The sequence below is a fragment of the Tamandua tetradactyla genome, chromosome 12 (genome assembly GCF_023851605.1).
Source record: "Tamandua tetradactyla isolate mTamTet1 chromosome 12, mTamTet1.pri, whole genome shotgun sequence".
NCBI classification, from domain to species: Eukaryota; Metazoa; Chordata; class Mammalia; order Pilosa; family Myrmecophagidae; genus Tamandua; species Tamandua tetradactyla.
Window position 1 is genome coordinate 659,997 of NC_135338.1, and position 24,606 is coordinate 684,602.

General features: G+C 38.7%; 1 protein-coding gene across 3 annotated transcripts in view; it reads right to left on the reverse strand.

Annotated features, from left to right (window-relative positions):
- The window catches only part of SYNE2 (spectrin repeat containing nuclear envelope protein 2), a 384,031-nt gene that overhangs the window by 333,391 nt on the left and 26,034 nt on the right, over positions 1–24,606 (reverse strand). The gene's annotated exons all lie outside the window — the stretch shown is intronic.

The following is a 24,606-nucleotide window of genomic DNA, read 5'->3' on the forward strand; positions in this document are numbered from 1 at the left end:
ACACATAACTTCATTTAATCCTACAACAACTGTATGATTTAGGTGCAGTAATTATCCCCATTTTGTTTTTTTAAAAGAAACTGACATATATATATATATGTCATGGGCAGTTGTCTATGGATATGTAGCTAATAAATGATCAAACTGGGATTTAAGTCCAGGCAGTTTTGGCTTCAGGTCCATGTTCTTAACCAACACTCCTAGAGTCAGCTAAACATTTTTTCTTTCTTTCATTCATTAACTTGACATACTCCTGCCCTCAAGGAATTCATTCCTGAGGATGGCAAATGTACATAATATTGAACAAAATCCTGTAAGAAACATATGCAAAAGTCACTACAGGAGTGAAAGAGAAGGTGGACCCCATGACATGAGCTGGCCCTGGACGTGACAGAGGAACTGCACTCATCAGGAAACGGCTGTATAGTAAGTATTACGATTACATGGACAGTGCTTTGAACTCGGTTAGCATGTCTCTGAGAGCCACTCACTGCCATTCAGTATCAACCAAATACAAGGCAACACATGTAAGGGAAAGAATCTAGATTTGCCTTATTTATATTTAAAAAAAAAACAATGAAAAATAGCTGTTAGCCATAAAAATCAAGAAATATTCCTGGGTTAGACTAGTATATGGACTTCACTGCACGATATATAACTTAAAGTTGCAGGGAAAAAATTTACTCTAAAAATGTTTGTGTGTTTTTTTAAAGTCTAGACCTTAAATTGACTAAATGTTTGAGAGGTATCAGCTTTTAACAGTGACAATAAAATGTAACATTTTTATTTTCAGGAGAACTTCCTAGAGCTTCTGAAAATGCCCATCAAAAGGAAAACCAAACTTGGAAGTCTGAACAACTCAGACGTGCTAGATTATCAACCCAAATACTGTCCTATAATATTTATCAAAACACTCCAAAGGTCACGAGGGTCAGACTGAAGGCAATTGTTGATGAAGACATTTCTTAATACATAATTGTTTCTGGTGAGAAATGGTGATGAGTGGTTGACAGTTCCAAAGAATCTACTTGCCAAACAGGGCCTGGGATCAGAGGGGAAAAGGAAAGCTTTGCACTATTTCTCAGAATTTTGAAGTGAAATGCTAGAAAGAGCATGAAAAAGGAAGGCGAAGGAGGGGAGCCGGTTTAGCCCACAGTCAGCGTGTCCCAGGGGTCTCAACAAACCAAAGTCCCCAGGACCATCCAGGCCCTCGGGTTCTAATTCCTCCGACAGAAATCACAGCAGATGCCTTCCCAGGCTCTCAGCCCAGCTTTACTTTCCCTTTCCAAGTAAAAGCTACATTCACTTACATAACAAATTCCAGGGGTTAGAATTAAAGTAAAGGACACTATTTTTAAAAGTGGGCAGTCTTCACACAGATGACCAAAGCTAAGGTAAAGAACTGATTAGCACTAAAGACTGTAAGATCAAATGGAATAGTGTGGAATAGTGTTTTAAAAATCCATGTAATTAATATATACGCCTTATAAATGGCATAAGCTGTTTTGAAACAACTGTGGTTTGCTTATGCAATACATCTTAATATGTCTTAAAAATCTCACAACACTGGGGCATTTCCTTTTCAAAGAAATCTTGGCATTTACTTCAGATTATAATGATTAGAATTTTTTCAACTCAAAAACGACATGAGAATAAAGATTATCTGAAGTGAATGGAATTACGAGTGATTTTTATTTCCTTCTTGTTTATCAACATTTCTAAATTTTCAAATGATGGATATATATTTCTGTTACAATAAGAAAAACATTTTTGCTTTTATTTTAATGAAATGACAGTGAACCTAGGGATAAGGTGTTATTTTCTTCGGGGTCAGTCCTTCAATACATATGCTATACAACCTATGTCTCTTTAGTTCACAGTGGGGACAAAAATAACTCTTTTACACAAATGGAATATTAGAAATAGTCTCTGAGTTTGTCAGAAATTTCTAGGAAATTCTCCTCAGTCTTTTTGGCAGCTCAACACTCTATTGCTTTCTCATTATTAAATGGTTTGCAGACAAGCCCTGCCTATCCAACAAGGTGAAACATCACCATGTCAATAAAGAGGAAAGAGGCACTACTTTATCCTCAGAGGTGGTCAGAAGGGCTAACCGCAGCAGGATGTATTACCTTTAGGTACTTCTTTAAACAGAGTAATTTAAATGTCAGCATTTCCCCCTGAGGTTCTTTGTGTGTGTGTGCCACACTGTTTACAACCCAACTAGGAATTTTGAGGGATGTCCTCTTAGTTGGTAAGTCAGAGAACTATTCCTATCAACTGAGTTATTAACTTTGATTTGTTTACAAACTCACAGCAGAAAGTTGGTGATGCATTTGCAACATGTTTCCTCGCTTTTTCCCCATTAACTTCTGTGCTGGTTTGAAAGGATGTATGTCCCCTAGAAAAGCCATATTTTAATCAAAATCCCATTTCATAAAATCAGAATAATCCCTATTCAATACTGTATGTTCGAAAGTGTCATCAGATCATCTCCCTGGAGATGTGATTTAATCAAGAGTTGTTGTTAAACTGGATTAGGTGATGACATATCTCCACCTATTTGGGTGGGTCTTGATAAGTTTCTAGAGTCTTATAAAAGAGGAAGCATTTTGGAGAATGAGGGAGATTCAGAGAGAGCAGAGAATGCCGCAGCACCAGGAAGCAGAGAGTCCATGAGCCAGGGACTTTTGGAGATGAAAAGGAAAACGCATCCCAGGGAGCTTCATGAAACAGGAAGCCAAGAGAGAAAGCTAGCAGATGACGTCGTGTTCACCATGTGCCCTTCCAGCTGAGAAAGGAACCCTGACTGTGTTCACCATGTGCCTTCTCACTTGAGAGAGAAACCCTGAACTTCATCGGCCTTCTTGAACCAAAGTATCTTTCCCTGGATGGATGCCTTTGATTGTACATTTCTACAGACTTGCTTTAATAGGGATATTTTCTTGGCCTTAGAACTTTAAACTACCAACTTATTAAATTTCCCTTCTAAAAACCATTCCATTTCTGGAATATTGCATTCCAGCAGCTAGCAAACTAGAACGACTTCTAGCTCTGTTATTCTTTATCCTTTAATCACCACTTGACCAGAAGTAATTAGTGCCATGTCCCAGACCAGGTGATTTTTAACATCCATTCTACCATCTCTTTCCAGGAATTTTATTCTTTTAATTACAAGAACAAAATGCCATTGCAGTCAATCCTATCTATATAATATACTTTAGAAAAACATGGACCAATTTTCAGCGTATAACACCACTGGGTTTGCGATCTCACAGGGAAGAGTGTCACTGACCAGCCAACACCAGTTGGCAGCTAAACCACCTACTGAAACCACGATAACAGCATCCTGCGTGAAGGCAGCCACTTCTCTAAAGGAACTTTCTCTTGGCCCGGACAAAGTCCCAAAAGCTGTAAAATGTAGTATCAACTGCTAGAGAACGAGAATAATAATTATGTCGCAGAGAGAACAGATAGACTGAAGGAGGGAACAGAATGATGTCTCAGTGAAGTCGGATTATTACAGTGAAAGTACTTGAGAAAATGAGCTAGAGGGTTGGAGGCTATGGTCAGAGGTCTGAATGAGTGATGCTGAACATGGAACAGGCTTCCCTGGAACAGCCCCTTGGAAGACTAAGTTACAATTTGGGGTTTGAAAAACTTTAAAACAAAAATTATCCCTCAAAAAATTTGTGAGTTGCAAAAGACATTTACCATTTTCCATGGTCGAAATGCTGAGAAATTTTGAAGGAAAGAGAGAAATGGACTTTTCATTAGATGACCTGACTTTTCTCAGGAAAGTAAGGAGTAAGGTCATTTCTAGGGAGCATGGGGAGGAGCACAGGGCAGGGTCCTTGAGAAATGAATGCTGTAGAAACCATCCACTGTGGAGAACGTGACAAGAGAGACATGCCGTGAACGCCCACCAAAGGCCCAAAGGGACTGGCTGGGAATGGACCCAAACTGTAGGGTTCCAAAGCTTTCCAGGAAGGCAACTGTTGGTAACTTAGCAAATTTCTGCCAAGAAATGTTCTAAAACTGCACATATACATAAGTACACATGTTCAAGAACATTCACTGCAGAACTGTTTGAAACAGCAAAAAGTAGGAATAATCTAAGGCCATCGGTGGGACAGTGGATAAACTACAGTATATTCACACAAGGTAAGACTACTGTTCAGCTAAAGTGAATGAACAACCAGCATCAGCATGGATATATATTAAAACTATAATTATTGGGACTCATGAGAAGACGCCGGAATAGGAATTGAAGGTCTCGCTCTTCTTCCAAAAAACAGCTTCTGGACAGCCAGAAACTGTCCAGAACAATTGTTCTGGGGCTCTGGAAACCAGGGAAGTGCTACCCAAAGTAGTACAAAAATCCGGGAAGAGCACAACAAAGAGACTGAGAAACTGGGGTGAAAATCTGTGCCTCCCTTGGCCGCAGCTCCTGGCACCCATCCCACATCCCAGAGGCAAGCAGCTTCGGGCCATTCCAGTTCCTACCTGGCAAGCTGCTCCATACCGAAAGTCCTCCCACCAAAGAACAGAGGGGTACATGGCCCCGTAGGGAGCCAGCCACTGCCAGCAAATTTAGACCACTGGGCCCCATCCCACCGCTTTACTCCATCCTGACTGCTGCACCAGTGTTTTCACCTGCGTCAGAGGCAGAGCTGCCAGAAGGCTGAAAACGCACAGCCTTCTTAGGGCTGCAAGGCACGGGATGCCAAAGACTGCCATCTGCTGGGCAGGCCAGAAAACGCAGCCTTCTTTTTGCCTCTTTTCTGATCCTCTCCCTAGGGCCCTCTGGAATGTTCTATACCCCAGCATGGTTTCCTGGGCCTGTTTTGGCTGGGAAATGCTGACGAAATGAGTGTCAGAGAAAAGCTTACCACAAGCCCAAACAACAATAAAATCCTAGACAAGAGAAAAAAAACAACCTTCAGAATAATCTCAAAATAATCAGATTCCCAGGTATCAGCAAAAATTACAAGCTATACTAAGAAACGGGAAGTTTCGGCCCAGTCAAAGAAACCCATTAAAAAGTCAGGGGAGATATGGAATTCAGAACAATGAATCAAGGGTGTTCAAATAAATCTTCCAAACCAATTCCAAGAGATGAAGGAAAATATGGCTAAAGAGATAAAGGACGTTAAGAAGACATTTAGTGAGCATAAAGAAGAATTTGAAAGCATGCAAAGAAAAATAATAGAACTCTTGGGAGTGAAAGGCACAGCAGAGGTGATTAAAAATATACTAGAGGCATACAACAGCATTAGAACAGGCAGAAGAAATGATCAGTTATCTAGAAGAAAGGACATCCCAAATCAAACAGACAAAGGAACAGACAGAGAAAAGAACTGAAAAAATTGGCAAGTTCTCAGGGAATTGCTTGACAGCACAAGGCACACCAAGATATGCGTCTTGGATACCCCAGAAGGAGAAGATAATGGAAAAGGAGTAGAAAGAATATTTGAGGAAATAATGATCGAAAACTTTCCAACTCATGTGAAAGACATAAATACACATATCCAAGAAGGTCAATGTCCTCCAAACAGGATAAATCCAATTAGATCTACTCCAAGACACATACTAATCAGACTGTCAACTGCCAAAGATAAAGAGAAAATTCTGAAAGCAGCAAGAGAAAAGAGACCCATGATATACAAGGGATGCTCAATAAGAATAAGTGCTGATTTCTCATCAGAAATATGCAGGTGAGAGGACAGTGGTATGATATATGTAGGACACTGAAAGAGAAAAACTGTCAGCCAAGAATTCTTTTTCTGACAAAACTGTCCTTCAAAAATGTGAAGGAATTTAAAATATTCACAGATAAACAGACTAAGAGAATAAGTTTAAAAAGAGACCTGCCCTGCAAGAAAGACTAAAGGGAGTTCTGCAGGCTAAAGAGAAAAGAGAATATCAGTAAGGGTAACTAAAAGGGTAAAAAGAGAGAGAAAACCAAGCTATGACGTATAAAAGCCAAAAGATAAAATGGTTGAGGTAAGTACTGCCTTCAGAGTAATAACGTGGAATGTTAATGGATTAAACACCCCACTCAAAAGACACAGACTGGCACAATGGATTTTAAAGAAGTATTATTCACTATATGCTGTGTGCCAGAGACTCGGCTTAAATCCAAGGATGCAAATAGCTTGAAAGTGAAAGGCTAGAAAAAGATACTCCACACAAATAGTAACCAAAAGAGAGCAGGGTCGTGATACTAATATCGGACAAAATAGACTTTAAAAGCAAAGCTACTATAAGAGACAAAAAAAGGGACACTATATATTAATAAAAGGGGCAATCCACCAAGAAGAAATAACAATCATAAATATTTATGTATTTAATCAGGATGGCCCAAAATATGAGGCAAACACTGGCAAAACTAAAGGGAGAAATAATGTCTCTACAAAATAGTTGGAGATTTCAGTACATCACTCTCATCAATACACGGAATTAGACAGAGGATAAATAAGGGGAAAAAGAACTTGAACAGTATGATAAATGCTAGAACCAACAGACATATACAGAACACAGCAGCTCCATAACAGCAGGATATACATTCCTCTCAAGTGCTCATGGATCACGCTCCAGGATAGATCACATATTGGGCTACAAAACAAGTCTCAATAAATTTTAAAAGACTGAAATCATAAAAGGTACTTTCTCTGATCATAATAGAATGAAGTTAGAAATCAACAACAGGTGGAGAACTGGACAATTTACAAATATATAGAGGTTAAAAAAACACACACTCTTAAGTAATCAGTAGGTCAAAGAAGACACTTCAAGATAAATCAGTAAATAACCTTAGACGAATAAAAATTAGAACAAAAATTACCAAAATTACGGGATGCAGCAAAAGCAGTGAGGAGAAGGAAATTTATAGCCCTAAATGCTCACATTAAGAATGAAGAAAGAGCTAAAATCAATGACCTAACTGCACAACTGGAAGAAATAGAAAAAGAAGAGCAAATTAATCCCAAAGCAAGCATAAGGAAAGAAACAACAGAGATCAGAGCAGAAATAAATGAAATTGAGAACAAAAAAACAATTAACAAAATGAAAATTCAATTCTGTGAAAAAAATCAATAAAAATTAACAAACCCTTAGCTAGATTGACAAAGAAAAAAGAGAAAAGATGCAAATAAATAAAATTAGAAATGAGAGGGAGGAATATTACTACTAACCCCAAAGAAATAAAAAAGAACATAAGAGGATACTATGAACAACCGTATGCCAACAAATTAGACAACTTAGATGAAATGGACAATTTCCTATTAATACAAGAACAATATAGAGTCTATATTGACTCTAGAGGAAATAGATGACCTTAACAAACCAATCATAAATAAAGAGATTGAAGCAGTCATCAAAAACCTACCAATGAAGAAAAGCCCAGGACCAGATGACATCAGAGGTATACTCTACCAAACATTCCAATAAGAATTCATATCAATTCTGCTCAAACTCTTTCAAAAACGTGAAGAGGAAGGAACACTACATAACTCATTCCATGAAGTCAACATCACCCTGATACTACAGCCAGATAAAAACAGTACAAGAAAAAAAAATTACAGACTAACAGACGTAATAAATATAGATGCAAAAATCCTCAACAAAATATTTGCAAATCAAATCCAACAGCACATCAAAAATGTTATATACCATGATCAAGTGGGTTTTATTCCAAGTATGTGAGGTATGCCAGGGTGACTGAACACAAGAAAATCAATTAATGTAACACATTAAAAAATCAAAGGGGAAAAGCCGATGATCACATAACTGATGCAGAAAACAGCATTTGACAAAATCCGGCATCCTTTCTTGATGAAAACACTTTAAAAGACAGGAATAGAAGGAAACTTCCTCAACATTATAAAGGGCATATTTTAAAAAGCCCACAGCTAACATCGTACACAGCAGTGAAAGAGAAAAGCTTTCTCTTTAAAACTGGGAACAAGACAAGAATGCCCACTGTTACCACTATTTTTCAACATTTTGCTAGAAGTTCTAACTAAAGCAATTAGGCAAGAAAAAGAAATAAAAGGCATCCAAATAAAAAAGGAAGAGGTAAAAATTCTACTATTTGCACATGACATGATCTTATATTTAGAAAATCCCCAAAACTCTACAACAAAGCAACAAGAGCTAATAAATGCATTCAAAAAAGTGGCGGGATAAAACATCAACATGCAAAATTCAGTACTGATTCTATGTATTGCTAATGAGCAATCTGAGGAGGAAATCAAGAAAAAATGTGATTACAATAGCAATTAAAGAATTAAATATCTAGGAATACATTTAATCAAGGATGTAAAGGACCTACATTCAGAAAACTATAAAACCACTGCTGAAATCAATCAAAGACCTAAATAAATGGAATGAAATTCCATGTTTATGGACTGGAAGATTAAATACCATTAAGATGACAATTCTACTCAAATTGATTTGCGAATTCAACACAATCCCAATCAAAATCCAACAGCTTACTTTGAAGAAACGGAAAGCCAATTATCAAATTTATTTGGAAAGGTAAAGGGCCCCAAATATGTAAAAACATCTTGAAAAGGAAAACCAAAGTTGGAAGACTCATACATCCTGATTTTTAAGCATATAACAAAGCTATAGTGGTCAAAACAACATGGTACTGCCATAAAGATAAATATATTGATCCATGGAACCAAAATTGAGAGTTCAGAAATAGACTCTCACATTTATGGTCACTTCAGTTTTCACAAGGCTGTGAAGTCCACTCCACTGGGACAGAACTGTCTCTTCAACAAATGGTGCTGGGAGAACTGAATATCCATATTCAAAGGAATGAAGGATCCACTATCTCACACCTTATACAAAAATTAACTCAAGATGGATCAAAAAGCTAAATACAACAGCCAGGACTATAAAACCCCTGAAGAAGAAAATACAGGGATGTACCTTCAATGTCTTGTCATAGGTGGTGGTTTCTTAGAACTTATACTGAAAGTACAAGGAAAAGAAAGAAAACAATAGATACAACGGGACCTCCTAAAAATGGAATATTTTTGGGCATCAAAGAACTTTGTCAAGAGGGTAAACAGGCAGCCCACTCAGTGGGAGAAAAGATTTGGAAACCCCATATCCAATATTGGTTTAATATCCAGAGTATATATATAAATTCCTACAATTAAATAATAAAAAGACAAACAACCCAATTAAAAATGGGCAAAAGACTTGACCAGGTATTTTTTCATAGAAGAAGTACAAATGGCATGAAGGCACATGAAAAGATGCTCAGCATCATTAGCTGTTAGGAAAATACAAGTCAAAAGCACAGTAAGATATCTTTTCACACCAACTAGAATGGCTATTACTAAACAAACAGAAAACTACAAGTATTGGAGAGGATGTGGAGAAATAGGAATACTTAATCGCTTCTGGTGACAATGTAGAATATGGCAGTCACTGTGAAAGACGGTTTTGAAGTTCCTCGGGAAGCTAAGTACAGGAGTGCCAGATGACCGACAATCCCACTACGAGGGAGATACTTGAAGAACTGAAAGCAGGGATGCAAACAGACACTTGCACAATGATGCTCATAGCGGCATTACTCACAATAGCCAAAAGATGGAAACAATCTAAGTGTTTATCAACTGACCAATGGACAAAGAAATGCTGTATGTACATTCAATGGAATATTATTCAGCTGTAAGAAGAAATGAAGTCTTGATAGCATGCAACAATTTGAATGAACCTTGAGGACATTATGTTGAGTGAAATAAACCAGACACAAATATTGCATGATTTCACTAATATGCACTAAATATAATGAGCAAAGTCATGGAGTTAATATCTAGAATATAGATTACCACAAGATAAAGTGTGGAAGGGGAGCTGATACCTAATTTGTGTGGATGTATAATAAGGTTGATTGTAAACGTTTGGAAATGGATAACAGTGATGGTAGCACTTTATTTTGAGTGTAATTAACAGCGCTGAACCGTGCGCATGATTGCGGCTGAAAAGGGAAGTTTAGGGTCGTGTATGTCACTAGAAGGAAAGTTAGAGGATGAAACCTGGGACTGTATAACATAGTGAACCCTGCTGTGGATGATGAGGCGGTTAATAGTACAAAAATAAGACTGTTTTCCATGAACTAAAACAAATGTATGTCACTATTACAAGGTGTTAATAATAGAGCAATAAATGGGAAAAAATACACCTAATGCAAACTATGGATGACAGTTGACGGACTGTAATAAAGGTACCACACAAATGCTGAGAGTCAATGCCAAGGTAATATTCTAAAGCTCTCCCTCAATGTTCTAACGTTGAGTGTGGTGATGAAAGGATAACTCGGTGATTATAACAAGAGCCAGTGACTACACACGTTGGATGAACTGCATTAAAGTGAATAAACTGCTTTAAAAATTGTTTTTAACTCTAATTCATGAGTAAAAAATAAAAGCAACTGCAAAAGGATGGGTATATTCTGAAGCCATTTGTATTATTCATGTAAATTTTAAACACACACACATATATATAGTAAATGAACAGAAATATGCTTGATATCAACACCTGCCAGCTTCAGAGAGTAAAGGGCAAAGGGGTAGGGGCATGGAACACCAATTATATATTCATGTTTCCTTTCTTTGAAGAATTTAACATCTAAGCAAAGAGTACTTGTATGGATGTTTAAAATAGTTGTCACTGGGGATGCAAGGGTAGTTCAGTGGTAGAAGTCTTGCCTGCCATACAGGACACCCAGGTTATTGTTAGTCCATGCACTTCCCCCAAAAAACAAACAAACAAGCAAAAGAAACAAACAAAAACAAACTAACAGACAAAAATTTAACAAATGGTGCTGCAGTAACGGGATACTCACATGGAAAAATAATGAAATGTGACTCTGCCATACAGCATACAAAAAATTAAAAAATACATATATTTGACATTAATATTCTCTAAACGTAATCGAATTCTACTTAAGTTAGAGAAGTGAGATGAAATGGCTGCGTGACTCCTTTCTAGACTCAGAGTCAGAAGAATTTGGCTTGAGTCCCAGCTCTGCCACTGACCACATGGCCTTGGACAATTAAATGACCTCTCCAAGGTTCTGTTTCTTCATCTGTGAAATGAGGATAATGTTTCTGTCCAAGCCAACTCACAGACCAGAGTCAGGCCAAATAATAAAACTCTAAATTCTGAGCTGCATATTTTTTTTAAACTGGATTATAAGAATAATATTCATGGAAGAACGCCCGAAAAGCTTAAGAGTCCACCCTTGCCTGGATGTTGTCTTTGGATCCCGTCCAGCCAATGGGGAGCTGCGAAGTTGAACTGCATTGTTTTATCTATCCCTCAGAGAACTGTTTTTATTAAAATGTATTCTGGTATAATCCCGTAAACCTAATGGTGCGGGACGTTACAGGAAACAGCCAAGAGAAACCTACCGCTGTATTTCTCAGACAGGAGAAGTTCAGGGGACACAGTCCATAAAATACACAGTGTTCTTTTCATGAGGACACAGTGTGGAAAATTATCTCAAGTCTCAGTACAAGAGAAACTGTGACTGACCATTTATTCTTTTAATCTAACAACCATGTTATTTTTATAAACAAGGTTTCCCTCTCTTCTTTGGCTGCTATAGTCCATCTCTAGCAACTGCAGATGACCTCATGGCAAATAAGTTACTTATCTACAAGCTTTATCCATTTACCCTTATTTTTCCTTTACTCCAATGTTCTCATCTATTTCTTATTATGTTGAATTTTATGTATCTCTGTAAACTACCTCAGACTTTCTCTGGAATAAGGGAGGGAAAAAATAATCTTTCTATAAGGACCAAAGGAGATAACTTATGCATCACACTGAAAATTGTAAAATGAGATTCAAACGTAAATTGCTGGGTGGGCCACGGTGGCTCAGTGGCAGAGTTCTCACTCTGCCGTGCCAGAGACCCGGGTTCGATTCCCGGTGCCTGCCCATGCAAAAAAAAAAAGTAGATTGCTATTCATTGATAAGAACAAATGTGCTAATGGAAAAGAATTTATTGCACTTTAAACAAATGAAATTATTTGAATATTTTTCAATGCCACATCACTTAAAGACGGTTAGGTTCTAGTTCTAAGCTCTAGGAAAAGATCTAATTTGTAGGTGATATGCTAAAGCATCCGTGCACTTAAAAATGTGAACATGGTGGTGTGATGGTGACTCAGCGGCAGAGCTCTCGCCTGCCACGCCAGAGACCCGGGTTTGATTCCCGGTGCTTGCCCATGCAAAAGAAAAAAAAATTCGTATGTACATATATATATATATATATATATATGAATGACTGTGACCTACTCTATCACTCCGGCCTGTCTCTGACCTATTTCTCTTGTACTGAGCACCTGTCACTGGCAGCCTCAGTCTACAAAGACCCTGAACCCACAGAATCTCGCCCAGAAGCAACAGGTGAACGGTGCCTCCAACAAGGGGCTGCCGAGGGACCCGAGACGTTCACTTATTATCATTCATAAGAAAGTCTCCACATCCAAGAATATGTTCCTCATGATTATACGCCTTGTGAATATATTCTTCCCCAACCTATTCACAAAGAATAAAATTCTTACTCTGCCTTCCCACCATCTCTCCATTCTCTGTCTCAGCCTCCTTTCCTTTGGAGATGAGCACACAAAGCTCTGCGGTGTGTTTTTACATGTCTGTGCCCCAGCTCCCTACCAGTGCAGGAAGGCAAACACAAACTGAATATTCCATTTAATGCCAGCACACTAAAATGAAAAGAGAGAAACATGTATCTCCAAAAAGCTATTAGAACCATTGTATCTTATACAAATTGCTGTAAAATTTCAAAACAATTAGATCAGTTTGCCGCCAAGTCAATTGGTTTTGGGAGAACTGACTTTCTTCCTTGAGTGGCTAACAGATGGCTTTTTCCTGCTCTCCACTCCAGGAATTGCCTCAGCCCTGCAGCCCAGCCAAGCTGGAGGGAGCCCGGATTCCCTGCTAGCCCTTTCCCATCTTCTAAGCTGGAGTCTGCAGGAAGAATCCCTCGCACCAATGTAGAGGCTGATGGTCCAGAAAGTTAACTTGAAATGCCAAGTAACACGGAGAAAGCCCTTCTTTGGACGCTCTGCCTGAGCTGACCTTGCCCCTACGAAGCAGACCCTTCGACTCTGAGTCTGTTTCAGATTCTAGACTGTTGGCTCTTCGAGAAGAGGTATTATGTCTTGCTCGTTGTATCCCTACCATCCAGCACGGTGTGTGGCACTTAGTAAGGACATAATAAATATCTAACGAGAGACTAAAAGAGTGAACAAATAAATGAACAAACTGGGGCAAGGCTGCTGAGGACACTGTGCCCCTTTCCCCCCATAGAAAGCACTCCCTCGACAGAATTTTATTTTTTCTTTCCTTTCCTCTTTTTTTTTTCTGTTTTTTTTAGCTCTAGGAAATGCTTCATTTCCTTTGAGAAACTGATTAGGTTGTTTTTGTTATTGTGCTGTTGTTTTCCTTTCTGACATTATAAACCATATAATTAATGTTCCTTTTTCACTTTGGCTGTCTGCAAACAGAGAGCCCACTTTGTGCTCCAATTATAGCAATTTTGAAGATCCTTGTTATGTTCGTTTTACCTGGTCTTTTTTTTTTAAACTTCTTATTAACACATAATGCCTGATCTTATACATATTTATTATGGTCATCTTAAATTCTTTTTGAATAATGTAAGGAATGAATAAACATAAAAACTAAATAAAAAGGCAGACAAGCAAATCGAAACTCAGAAAGTGTATTTTACCAAGGATAAAGTCCTCACAGCCATAAAACTAAAATCAATACTAATAATAATTTTGAAAGTCAAGTCTTCCTGATTCACAAGAGACTTAAAAAACTGTCACAATTTCCTTATGGATATCTCCACTTGAATTGCTACCCATCCTTTCATTTTTGACAAGATTTTTTTTCTCCCTCGGTGTCCAGAATTCCACATAGGAAACTGAATTGCCCTCACATGCCTTCCTGGATATTTTTAAGGTAAAATACCAATTTCCATTTGTCTTGAAACTTATTTCTACAGTGTTATGGGGAGAAAATAAAAGATGGGGATGAATATAGGAATTCTCAGATTTATAATGCTGAGATAGTTCTAATGAGCAGTAATCAAAACGATTGCCATGTATACTGCCAAAATTCTGAGAACAGATGTGATTGAAATGGGAAAATATGTACAGAATCCCACTTGACTATTAGTCTTTTATTAAGCATTTTGGGTAACATAACTGTACAAGCATTTTTACACGTTTCTGTTGGTTTGCGTTTTCCCACTGATGAAGGTTATGTTGTTTTAAAAACTTCCAAATACCAGACTTTCCAAGATATTTAAAATAAATATTTCTAAATTTGAAACGCTGCCAGCTAACACTTAGGCAGCCAAAAATATGTTGGCTGTCTAGAATCAATAGTTTGTTTCTGAAATGTACTATCTCTTTAGAAAAATAACTGCCAATTTTAGTGGTAGCTGCAGAGACACTTTCACATTCAGAAATTAATTTACTATTAAAAATGGGCAAAGGCAGAGTGATTTAGTTTTTCCTTTGGGCCTTCACTACTATAATGGAACCAAACTACGTGCACTTTTATCAACAGAGGCAAACCTGCTGCTTGGCTGGGTCCCCATTCTTTCTCTCTCACTGTGTTGACTGATGGAGGAAATTCGCAAAATCAACTCTTTTCAGATATGGGTCTGTTTGTTTTATAATGACCAAGTCCCCCCATGGCTTTCAATCATACAAACACGACTGCTAAGTTTCTTGTTTAATTCAGAAGTTTCTGATCCAGCTTTATTCTAGTAGTAGAGCTTAAGGTAAATATTATGAAACCCCACATCAAACTCATGGAAATTTGAGAGTTCCAGATGAGACAGTATTTATTCATTTGTTTCGCAAACATTGGTTGAATGCCTACCATTGACCAGGAAAAATATTAGGCACTGAGGATGCCAAAATGAGTAAGTAGGAAATGCTTTCCTTCACCTCCTACAACAGAGCAAAGAGTTAAGAAATGTATCCATGTCTTTTTAGAGTGTGAAAAATTGTTTAAATCTAAATTATCTATACTGTAAGTAGAACTACAGTTCAAATTTATTTTCTACAAAATGAAATATACAGTGTTTTACTTACAAGGGAATTTTTGCACTGTAAACGTAATACGGGTTTATAAAGAATGAATGTTACAGACTACTACTACTAATAACAAATCTATCCTAGCCCCACCATCCAAACACCATCACTACCAATATTTTGGTGAAATTTTAGACAATTTTAATCTCTATCACAGGTTTTTAATTTTGTTTTTATGTAGTTGTAATTAGGTCACAAGGACTTTTTTATTCTGCTAAATATTAAGCATCAACATGTCCATGTTATTCGTCTCTATAAATACCATATTTTAATGTATACATTTAGTCTTGAAGATTCACAGATATCTGGAATGGAAAAGAATAGTGATGGTTAGTCTCTTAAGACTTCTCAACAAGGCAAAAAAAAAAGTTATTTTATTGTTGTTTAGGCTTCACTCAATTATTTTAGGTCAGTATAATTTAATCAGTAATTCATCTGAAAAGCATTAATGTGCAGCCTGTATGTTCCAGGCATTTTATTGGGTGGCCAGCTCTAGGAAATGGACTCTTAGCAAGAGGGAAACTTATTACCTCACTTCACTTGATTTCTGGCTGTTGTGTTATTGCTGTGTTTCAGCTTGGTGCTGTGCAGACTAAATAAAATAAATGAGGTATACTACGACAGTAGTTTCCAGTACAGCAGGCGTGGGCGATGGGCTACAGTAACTAGAGGCCCAGACTTCGCTGGGCTTCAATTCAGCCACGTCCAGCGGGTGAGAGAAACAGGGGCCAGTAGACACCAGCTGATGGCTGGCTGTGAAGTGAAGACAGGGCTTCCCATCCTGGCCTGGGACCACCAAAGCCCCACAGGGTCTGCTATGGGGAGGGGATGCTCTTCCAGGGAGGCAATGCCACGCAGAAAACGATGCCAGGGCTGGTGGTTCAGCAGACCTGAGCTCTAGCCTTCTTTCTCTCCCAAGCATAGAGAATGCATTTAGCATGTGCAAACCTCACTTTTCACATCCATTAATGTAACTAATGTGAAGGGTAGAGCTAAACATTTTCAAATAACCTTCCAGCTAAATATCTAAAATCTGTGATCTGACGATTCTATCAAAATCAGATTTACAGTCCACAAAAGCACTGCATCCAACCATCTCACCAAATGTTAAGAATACTTCGAACAACAGGAAAAAAAAAGTCACAGTTTTTGCAGCTCTAGTCTATATTAGGAATATAGCTACAGGTTCAGTCACTGAGATATTCTGAAAGTTATGGTTAAGTCTGACTTTGGCCAGCAAATGCCAAGTGGCCAAGAAAGGAGTGTGAGCTTCTGGGTCCCTCTGTAGGACAATCAGTTGTGCTCTTTTCCGTAGTCATAAATTGAAAGACTTCTTTCTCCAACCTATAGCGTGGGGCCCCAGGGCGAAGTCTCCGGTCAGCTCAAATCCACCTTTCTAATGCAAAAGTTCAAAGTACTCCCTAAAGTGAATGAAGGTTACATTTTTCTTATTATATGATATTCTCTGACAGTGTGGAAACTACAGGACAAATTTTATTTACTATTGAAAAATTATTCTCTCATTCTCAAAATGAATATACCCATAACGTTCAGATTTTCTTTATGAATTACTTAATAATTAGACAACAGCCAACACCACTTAAAACACAAAGTTAACCCGACTCCAGTCAAGATGGCAGAGTGAGGTACGTCAGTGCTCTGACCGCCCACAGGATATTTGAACAACCAGCAAAAATTGACAGAAACATCTTTCTCGAAGCTCCAGAAAACAGTTAAAATATTGCAAAATCAAGAAAAAGGCTACGTAAATGCAGGAGGATCCCTGGGCTGTGCCCTCCCCAACCCCTCGCCAGCTCAGAGAGGAGGTGGCCATGCTTCCAGTGTGAATCCCTAATCCCAAGAGGGAGCAGAATAACCCTCGCGCCCACACTGGGATCATGTCTGTCTGGCCCAATCTGTGTCTGGTGGTTGCCGGAGGAACTCGCCATCCCAGAATATGCCTTGTGTATAGAAGGCCGCTCACGGAATTCTCCTACAGAATACGGCGGGGAAGCACGAGTCACGCTGCCTGGGTAAGGGATTGCTGTCTCTAGAACAGACAGTGCAGTGCCCAGGACCATGAGAGAGCTGTTTCCTAGGGAAGAGGGGACATTTGGAGCCATGTAAACAGAGGAATTCCTAGGCCCACAGCACGTGCCCAAGACAAGCCTTATGTGCAGAAAGGTTCAGGGAGACCCCTACTATTTGGCCTGGGCTATTCTCTAAACTCATGGATAAGCTCAAGGAAAGCACTTGCCGGTCAATCTGCAAAGACTGGGAAAGTATTTTCTTTTTTTCTTTCTCATTTTTCTGTTGTTAGCTCCTAGCATTCAAGGAAAGTCCTGTTATAACACTAGCTGCATACAAGCTTAAACAGAAGCTTCAGTTCTAAATTCCAGCAATACAATAAAATATCAAAATGTCCAGCTTTCGACAAAAGGTTACAAAGCACAAAAGAAATAGGAAGTGATGGCCCAGGCAAAGGAGAAGATTAAAACATTAGAAACCATCAGTGAGATTAAACCATGCTTTAATCTTAGAACTTAATTCTAAGATTAAAGTATTAGAATTAAATTCTAAGATTAAAGCATTAGAAACTTGGGACCTGCCAGACAAATATTTTTTTTAATGGACTTAAATATGCTCAAACACAGAATGGAAAACATGGACACAAAACTAAAGGAGGGGGTGCAAGGACAGTGCAGTGGTAGAATTCTCACTTGCCATGTGGGAGACCCAGGTTCAATTCCTGGCCCATGCACTTTACCCACACACACCCCCCCCAAAATTTCAACAAGTGGTGCTTCAATAACAGGATAGTCACATGGAAAAAAACGAAATGTGATCCCCACCGTACAGCATACACATAAAAGAAGCCAAGAAAACAATAGATGAACACAAAGAAAATATCAATAAAGAGATGAAAATTATGAAAAGGAAGTAGAGATTGGTAACAAAAATAAAAAATTCTCTAGAGGGGGTTCAACAGCAGATTAGAGCTGGCAGAAGAAAGAATCAGTGAAAGGCAAAAGAATAAAGAAAAGAGAACAGAGCCTGAGGACCCTCTGTGGGATGCCTTCAAGTATACCAACATATGCACTGTGACAGTCACAGGAGAAGAAAGAGAGAATATTCAAAGAAATAATGGTTGTAAACTTTCCAAATTTAATGAAAGACATGAATATACAAACAGGATGCTCAATGAACTCCGAACAGGATAAACACAAATAGACCCACACCATGGCATATTATAATCAAACTGCCTAATGCCAAAGGTAAAGAAAGAATTCTGAAAGCCACAAGAAAGAAGCAACATGTTGCATACACAACGGAGCCTCAAGGAGATTAAGCACCAATTTCTCATTGGAAACCATGAAAGCCTGAAGGCAGTGGGAAGACACATTGAAAGTGCTGAAAGCAAAAAATCTGCCAATCAAGAATTCTTTCTCCAGTGAAACTGTCTTTCAAATACGAGAGCAATACTAAGAAACTCCTAATAAACAAAAGCTGAGGGACTTCATCACCCCTAGACCAGAGATGGCTAAAGAGAGTGCTCCAGGTTGAAAGGAAAGGACACTAGCCAAGAGATCGAAAGCCGCATGAAGAAAGAAAGATCTTCAGCGAGGGTAACATGGGTAAATAAAACGTCAGTGCTATTGCATTTTCGCCTTGTAACTCCTACTGTTTACTAAAAGGCAAGGGCATAAAATACATAATGGGATGTAAGTGGTTTTGAACTCACAGATAAACATGTAATTTGGGATCAGAGCTACATAAAGGTGGTGACACAGAAGGCTAGAGGAGCATAGTTTGTCTATACTATTGAGGTTAATTCGGAATCAAAGCAAACAAGATTGTAACAGATTTAGAATGTTAAATTTAAGCTCCATGGTAACTACAAAAAAAATCAGCAAATATGTAAGCTCATAAAGACAGAAATTAAGAAGAGTACAGGTAGCTGGGGCAGAGGTTAATAGGGAGTTAGTGCGTGATGGTACATGGAGATGGGAAAATCATAGAACGAGAATGGAAGGTGGTGAGGGTACCACAATATTGTGAAAATGATTAATCCTACTGAATGGTATACTTTCGAGTGGTGGAAATGGGGAAGTTTATGTTGTATATATATATTTCCACAATCAGAAAAAGAGAGAAAGAGAAACTAAAGAGATGACAATCAAATGCAATATATGATCCTGGATGGGATCTAGCAAAGGAGGAGAAAAGGCTCAAAGGGACATTGTTGGGGCATATGAAAAAATGAAATACAGACTATAAGCATTATTCAATGTTAAATTTTTTAGACTTGGTAACTGCACTTAAGGCGGTTATATAAGTGAATAGGAAATATATGTGGCAGTATTAAGTATTCAAGGAGTATAATGTATAAAACCTACATTCAAGTGTTCATAAAATAGGTCAATAGATTGACAGACAGACAGATGGACAGATAGAATAATAAGGCAAATGTGGCAAAATGTAAAAATTGGTGGATCGAGGTGTCTGGGGGGTAGGGTATGATGAAGTTCTCTGAATAGGAATCGTGTTCTTTTTTGTAATTGTCCTGTATGTTTGAAAGGATTTCCAAAAAGCTAAAAACACCAAATTAATAAGACTATCATCTCAATAAACACAAAATATTCTGTCCATTTAGACCCTAATTACAAAATATGCATTGATATACATTCAATAGGTAAATAAACCAATAATCACTTCATATCTTATAATCCCTCTGTCATCTTAAAATAAAAATCTGCTCCACCTAATTCCAAAAATCAAAGTCTATGATTTAAAAAAAGGAACAAAATTTCATGTAAAAAACATGTGGATAACAGAGCATGGATTTTACCCTGCCTTAAAGGAACTATAATCAATTGTTTTTACAAAAAAAACATCATTTATCTGAAGATCATAAAGCCAAAAGAAAAAGGAAGTACCAATCGCTCTCAGTTATCTCAGAAGACACCTTCCCGCGTGTGCATTAGTCAGAGTCCCTCCCTCAGTCACGGACATTAAACAGAGTTCATGTTTAAGTGTCTGACTACACGTACACTCAGTGGGGAGAGACTCATTTGTGTGTCTCCTGGTCTGCATCGGGAAGCTTGTTTGAGAGGCAGTGTGACTGCTTAGGCTGCCTTATGGCAACACTTGTCTGTTAGTATAACAAAGGTGGTCGTAGGGCTCAATCACTTGACTATAAAGCAGTAAGATCCCCATGCTGGCATGAGAGAGGTCTGGCCAGATACAGTTAAGAAAATCAGTCTCCATTCAGCTTGCTTCCTCTCAGCACATCATCATTCAGGTTCACTTAAGAATTCATTTGACTATGAGAAACCCAGGGCAGGGACTAATATTTTTCATCCTCATGTCTCTAGTACCTGTCTGAGAGGCTGGCACAAAGCAAATGATCAATAAACATAAGCTGAGTATTGGTAAATGGAATAGCTAACCGCTTACTCAACAGGTCTTCCTCAGTGTCTCACAGTTCAATCTATTCCAAAAAGAATAAGTGGCTTCATTTCTGGCCAGGAAATGAGTCCACCATTAACCCTCTTCTGTAAACAATTAGAAAATCAGAAAAAAAACCAACATAGGAAGCAATTATTTTGAGTATGCAGCAGGCACTGCAGGCATGTTTCCTTCACAAAAGGGGAACAAACAAGGTGAGCTCTTTGCTGACCCATGTGTTCTACCTGGGGACAACTTCCAGACCCCAGCTGGAGGGTTGGGCAATCTTGGTGAGACGGGAATTCGGTAAGACCAAGTTGGTCAGGGCAGGGAAGGAAGCAGAATTGGGTAGAGGAAGAGGTTGAGCTGCAAAGTAGGCTCAGTAACAGCCTCTACCAACCCATAAGGAGCTCTGGAGTTAGAATGGCCTGTCAGAGTCTTACTAAGTTGGGCCCAGATGGCCTGGCCTGTGTATCTCTCCCCTACCTCAAGCAGTCACTGGATGTGGGGTCCTCCATTCTCAACCTGCACCTGGAAAGAGCATAACCTTAGGTGAGGTGGTTCTCTGCAGCTAAGGCAATTCATAAAGGGGCAGAAAGCACTTCAGAGGCCCGGCAACAAGTCCTTCATTGAAGGGGGATCCAGTGTCCTCTACAGTGAGGTCTTAAAACCATCAGTCTGGCTATTTTCCTTCTCTGCTTAAAATACTTCAAAGGCTCCCCATCACCTACAAGGCATTCAAGGCTCTTCGAGATCTGGCACCTTCATGGCTCTTCATCCTGCCTCTTGAGTCTTTTCATTTAGGCTCCGAGGCTGCCCACCCAGCAGATTAACTGGAGCCCTCTTGAATGTCCCACGTTCCCTCTCTTTCCGGTCTTTGCACATGCAGCTTCTCCTACCTCACCCACCTGGATAATTCCAAGTCACCCGGGCAGAGGGAGGTGATCTGCCTTTGGGCTCCCCAAGCACCCCACACACTTCAGATTCAGCACATCTAACACAGCAGGTCTGTGTGTCCAGGACTCCAGCTGGACCAGGAGCTCCCCAAGGGCAGCACCTTCTTCTCTGTGTCCTCAGCAACACACACCGATTCTGACGCAAGGCGGGTATGAAACAAACGTGCGAGGGATAGTTAACAGAGGGACAGGTGGATAAAATCATGAAGCAATCTTACCAGGAACCTCCTACCCTTACTCTTTCCTCTTGGGACCTATGCTTCCTCCATTAATTTTTCCTTGACATTCTGCCTTTAGTTTGCCAAGACGCTCATTCGACTCTCCTGGCCTGACATCTCACTAGTGGCTCCTCTCTTGGTTTTGACCGGCAGGGCTCTTCCAACCCCTGGGACAGACTAAGGGGCCTGCCTCTTAGCTGTCCACTTGACTCCACCACCATCCACGGCTCCTTAGAAAACTCTCATCCTGATATCACAATCTTTTTTTCATTTTAAAGCAATTCATTGGCTTCTGTACTTTCAACAATATAGACACTGTTACATTTATATTTTATCAATGAGAACTTCAAGCCCTTCTCTAGAACAACTTTTCTTAATTCAAAATACCTCTGTGGGAGGGGACATTTACGGTGCAATATAAATTTTTTACATGTTCAGCCTTTATTAGCCAACACTTCCTCACATCTGGAGTACAATAAAAACAGCTTATAATCATGAGGACTCTGAAGCTTTGCAATATACCATGGGATTATGTGCCATCAAAGAAAACTTCACTTGGGTTCAATATGTTTATGACATTTGTAACCCGAGTCTCTGAAAATTAGTGGTCTGAGTATGCTGGGCCTGGTTACTCCCCAATAAAGAGTATTAGACTGTGGTGATGAATGCACAGCTGTGTGATGACTCTGCGAGCCACTGATTGTATACTTTAGATGGATTGTATGATATGTGAGTATATCGCAATAAAATTGCATTAAAAGGAAAAAAATAGAATATTAGAGTATGTGACAACCTAGAACATTTTATTACTCAACTATGTCAAAAATCAGGTAGAGAGAGTTAAAGACACAGATCTATATCCCAGAAGATCCACTTTAGACATATAACATTAGTGCAATTTTCAGCCACGTAAACCCCAGAACAACAGCAAACTGGAACTAACGTCTAACATACAGTTCTTATAAAACTGAGAAGTACCAACAGTGAGAACATGTCTTTCTCATTTCCTTCTCCAGAAAGTAAAAGTCAAGAATGGCAACAGGTTTAAGGGACAAACTAGAAAATAAATACATCCATAGGCTAGATAACCAGTCCTTGAATAATTCACAACTGATTCTAATCTCCCCTATATCATACACTGTCCTTTTCTGGGTTTGTTTCAAACTGGATTTTGTGTTACACGGCATACTATTATAAAATGTAAGAAAATATCTAAAAAAGAAGTAAGTTTCATTCCTGATATCAAAGCACAAAGACTCCTGTACAAATGGAGCTCACGGAATGCAGATAATTCCTGTTTAGTCCTCACAGGACTAAACTCAACTGAAAGAACATCACAATTATCATCTACTCACAGAATCAGTGCAAAGTGTATATATCCAAAACTAAATTTACTCACTGCATACACTTTAGTGGGAAAAAGAAAAAGAGGCGGGCTATATAAAGGAGTTATGCTGAGTGAGGATTATGATAGGAAACCAGTATTTGACTCTTATTTCTAAACTTGACGCTGTAATAAAAACTAGAGTGAAGCACATGCTTGACACCGAATTTTAAAGAATAAAGAAAAAATGATGCATATTGACCAATAAATAATACCTCATTCATTATAATGGAGTGCCTATTATGCACTAAGCATTTTACATACATGATTTCATTTAATCCTCAAAAAAAATGCTCGGACGTGGACACCGTTAATATCACAGGTTTACAGATAAAAGTACCACTTAGGGAAGTGAAGCACTTTATCCAAGTGGCTTGAACAATGAGCTGCGTCTCAGAGTCCCACCTGCATCACTCCCGGGTCTACAGCCCGAGATTCTATTTCACATAATCTCCAAATGAACATGTTAAGTAATTACACAATTCACTGTTTCAATCACGTCAACATTTGATTTTAATCAATAGTAGCCGAAACTCCTTGAACCACAAAATACAATACATGAAACATGGTTTAAGTTTTCATTTTCATCAATTACTGTATTTCTCTCCCATGAAATTGAACTCTGTCTAGCTCTTCATTAAATTCCTCTTACTAATTACATTGTCCACACTGACATTTTTAGGATACAAAGAGCTGCTTCTTGTCCGGTTGTGCCATGTAGCCATGCTATGGCCTGAGCTTCATTTTTCTCTGCTGTAACACAGAGACACAGGACTCCAGCTGCTTCATGGGTTTGCCCTACAGCTCAAGTGAAAGAATTGATACAAACTTGATTAATAAACTGTAACTGTCATGTGGTTGTAGGCATAATTATTTTTCCTCCATGAAATGCTTGGGTTTTAAACTCTTCCCATCAGGTATTATTTAAAGGATAAAATTCACATATGGCTAACAGTTTGCATAATTCAATAGTTAGCCTGCGTGGCTGGCCGGTCAGAAACATGTTCCAGTTTCCAATGACAAACATGTAATCACGCTTTTGCTCTCAATGGCTTCCTTAAGGCCACGGCACGAAGGCTATTATAAGATGCTCACGTTCCCTCAAGTATCCTGAAGAAGTAGTAGCTCAACCACTAGATATTTGCACAAAATCAAGCCTCAAGTTCCCGATGTGAGAGATTAAGTCAATAAGTCAGGAAGTAGCTTGGACTTTTTTTCCAATTCTTTAGAGAAATTAACCTGTGTTACATCTATAATGTAAAAGGTCAAATTCTTTTCTACAGCAACAACCCACAAAGTGAAGCCAAAAAAGTCATCACATTAACAGTTCCTTGGGTAATAGTAATAATTCAAAGATATAAACAATTTCCTCTAAAAAACATGTACCAAATTCTGATACATATGAAAAGATCAGGCACATATGAGGAAATGTG